Below are 3864 nucleotides of genomic sequence, written 5' to 3' on the forward strand. Positions count from 1 at the left end.
TGAGCTGGAGACTTCTCCTAATCATTTTAGCGACACTCTTTGTTGTAAACAACTAGCGACAAATTAATCTTTTATTTCTGGTGGGTTTTATTGTAGTTCCTGTAGTTATAGGACACTAATTAAGTCCCTGGAAAAGACACCTTGCTGGTATGACAGGGTCACAGATCATTTTCTTGAAAAGGAATGGAGAGTAGAATTCACGTATAAATAATTTTTACACACATACACACACGACACATTTTATGATGTCGGCCAAAATTGAGCTTCCCCTCTTTGACAGACCAGCATCCGCCACTGATGTCAACATGTTTGGCGTTCAGGCCAACTTGTCGGGACCCAGGTCATATTTTGCCTTTTTGGAGGCCTTTTATTCCCAAATGCAACATCGGATTCGAACGAAAGTGGTCGGGTTGGATAGCGGGAGTGCTGTAGTTATCCCCAGACCTACAGCCATCACGGGATAACAAAGATTCATCCATCCATCCATGCATTTTCCACCGCTTATCCGGGGTCGGGTCGCGGGGACAGCAGCTTTAGGAGGTAAGCCCAGACTTCCCTCTCCCCAGCCACTTCTTCGAGCTCTTCCTGGCGGATCCCGAGGCGTTCCCATGCCAGCTGGGTGACATAGTCTCTCCAGCGTGTCCTGGGTTGTTCTCAGGGTCTCCTGCCAGTGGGACATGCCCGGAACACCTCACCAGGGAGGCGTCCAGGAGGCATCCTAATTAGATGCCCGAGCCACCTCATCTGGCTCCTCTCGATGTGGAGGAGAAGCGGCTCTACTCTGAGCCCCTCCCGGATAACCGAGCTTCTCACCTTATCTCTAAGGGAGAGCCCGGACACCTTGCGGAGAAAACTCATTTCGGCTGCTTGTATCCGGGATCTCGTTCTTTCGGTCACGACCCATAGCTCGTGACCATAGATGAGGGTTGGGACGTAGATCAACCGGTAAATTGAGAGCTTCGCCCTTTCGCTCAGCTCCTTCTTTACCACGACAGACCGAGACAACGTCCGCATCACAGCAGACGCTGCACCGATCCGCCTGTCGATCTCTCGTTGCCTCCTGCCCTCACTCGTGAACAAGACCCCAAGATACTTAAACTTCTCCACTTGGGGCAAGATCTCCTCCCCGACCCGGAGAGGGCACTCCACCCTTTTCCGACTGAGGACAATGGTTTCAGATTTGGAGGTGCTGATCCTCATCCCAACTGCTTCACACTCGGCTGCGAAACGCTCCAGTGAGAGTTGGAGAGCCCTGCTCGAAGGAGCCAACAGTACCACATCATCTGCAAAAAGCCGATATGCAATACTGAGGCCCCCAAAACGGACCCCCTCAACGCTTCGGCTGCGCCTAGAAATTCTGTCCATAAAGGTTATGAATCGAAACAGCGACTGGGGGCAGCCTTGGCGGAGTCCTACCCTCACTGGAAACGATTCCGACTTACTGCCGGCAATGCGAACCAAACTCTGACATCGGTGGTATAGTGACCGAACAGCCTGTATCAGGGGGTTCGGTACCCCATACCCACGAAGCACCCCCCCACAGAACTCCCAAAGGGACACGGTCAAACGCCTTCTCCAAGTCCACAAAACACATGTAGACTGGTTGGGCAAGTTCCCACGTAACCTCGAGGACCCTGCTAAGGGTGTACAGCTGGTCCACAGTTCCACGGCCAGGACGAAAACAACACTGCTCCTCCTCAATCTGAGGCTCGACTTCCCGACGGACCCTCCTCTCCAGCACCCCTGAATAGACCTTACCAGGGAGGCTGAGGAGTGTGATCCCTCGGTAGTTGGAACACACCCTCCGGTCCCCCTTTTTAAAAAGAGGGACCACCACCCCGGTCTGCCAATCCAGAGGCACTCTCCCCGATGACCACGCGCTGCTGCAGAGGCATGTCAACCAGGACAGCCCCACAGCATCTAGAGCCTTGAGGAACTCCGGGCGGATCTCATCCACCCCTGGGGCCTTGCCACCGAGGAGCTTTATAACCACATCGGTGACTTCAACCACAGAGATAGGAGAGCCCACCTCAGGGTCCTCAGACTCTGCTTCCTCCGAGGAAGGCGTGTTGGTGGAGTTGAGGAGGTCTTCGAAGTACTCTGCCCACCGGTTCACAACGTCCCGAGTCGAAGTCAGCAGCGCCCCATCCCCACTGTACACAGTGTTAGTGGTGCACTGCTTCCCCCTCCTGAGACGTCGGATGGTGGACCAGAATTTCCTCGAAGCCGTCCGGAAGTCGGCTTCCATGGCCTCACCGAACTCTTCCCACGCCCGTCTTTTTGCCTCAGCGATCACCGAAGCTGCGGTCCGCTTCGCCAATTGATACCCATCAGCTGCCCCTGGGGTCCCACAGGCCATAAAGGCCCGATAGGACTCCTTCTTCAGCTTGACGGCATCCCTTACTGCTGGTGTCCACCAGCGAGTACGGCGGTTGCCGCCACGACAAGCACCAACCACCTTACGGCCACAACTCAGATTGGCCGCCTCAACAATAGAGGCACGGAACATGGACCATTCGGACTCAATGTCCCCCGCCTCCCCCGGGACATGGGAAAAGCTCTGCCGGAGGTGGGAGTTTAAACTCTTTCTGACAGGGGATTCCGCCAGATGCTCCCAACGAACCCGCACAATACGTTTGGGTCTGCCAGGACGGACCGGCATCTTCCCCCACCATCGGAGCCTACTCACCACCAGGTGGTGATCAGTTGACAGCTCCGCCCCTCTCTTCACCCGAGTGTCCAAAACATGCGCCCGCAATCCGATGATACAACCACAAAGTCAATCATCGAACTGCGGCCTAGGGTGTCCTGGTGCCAAGGGCACATATGGACACCCTTGTGTTTGAACAAGGTGTTCGTTATGGACAATCCGTGACAAGCACAGAAGTCCAACAACAAAACACCACTCGAGTTCTGATCGGGGGGGCCGTTCCTCCCAATCACGCCGTTCCAGGTCTCGCTGTCATTGCCTACGTGAGCATTGAAGTCCCCCAGCAGAACAAGGGAGTCCCCAGCAGGAGTACTCTCCAGCACACCCTCCAAGGACACCAAAAAGTGTGGGTACGCTGAGCTGCTGTTTAGTGCATATGCACAAACAACGGTCAGGACCCGTCCCCCCAGCCGAAGGCGGAGGGAGGCAACCCTCTCGTCTACCAGTGTGAACCCCAATGTACAGGCACTGAGCCGGGGGGCAATGAGTATGCCCACACCTGCTCTGCGCCTCTCACCGTGAGCAACTCCAGAGTGGAAGAGAGTCCAACCCCTCTCGAGAGAACTGGTACCAGAACCCAGGCTATGTGTGGAGGCAAGTCCGACTATATCCATTCGGAACTTCTCTACCTCGCACACCAGCTCGGGCTCCTTCCCTGCCAGAGAGGTGACATTCCACGTCCCTAGAGCTAGCTTTTGCAGCCGAGGATTAGACCGCCAGGGTCCCTGCCTTTGGCTGCTGCCCAGCTCACATTGCACCCGACCCCTTTGGCCCCTCCCATGGGTGGTGAGCCCATGAGAAGGGGGACCCACGTTGCTACTTCGGGCTGAGCCATAGGTGTAGGCCCGGCCACCAGGCGCTCGCCAACGAGCCCTACCTCCAGGCCTGGCTCCAGAGGGGGGCCCCGGTGACCCGCGTCCGGGCAAGGGAAACTGAGATCCATTAATTTTACTCATCATAAGGGGTCTTTGAGCCGTGCTTTGTCTGGTCCCTCACCTAGAACCTGTTTGGCATGGGTGACCCTGCCAGGGGCATAAAGCCCCATACAATTTAGCTCCTAGGATCATTGGGACACACAAACCCCTCCATCACGGTAAGGTGACGGTTCACGGAGGGGACAAAGATTCAATTTTTAAGAATTTTTTCAAAACGGT

The 3864-nt window shown here is 55.5% G+C and overlaps 1 pseudogene; it reads right to left on the minus strand.

Annotated features, from left to right (window-relative positions):
• Positions 1–316: 316 nt before the first annotated feature.
• Positions 317–3653, minus strand: LOC147192210 (uncharacterized; annotated as a pseudogene).
• Between the last annotated feature and the right edge of the window lie 211 nt (positions 3654–3864).

This window comes from Hippocampus guttulatus, chromosome 17, assembly GCF_054856545.1.
Source record: "Hippocampus guttulatus isolate MCC_2025c chromosome 17, RoL_Hgut_1.0, whole genome shotgun sequence".
Classification (NCBI taxonomy): domain Eukaryota; kingdom Metazoa; phylum Chordata; class Actinopteri; order Syngnathiformes; family Syngnathidae; genus Hippocampus; species Hippocampus guttulatus.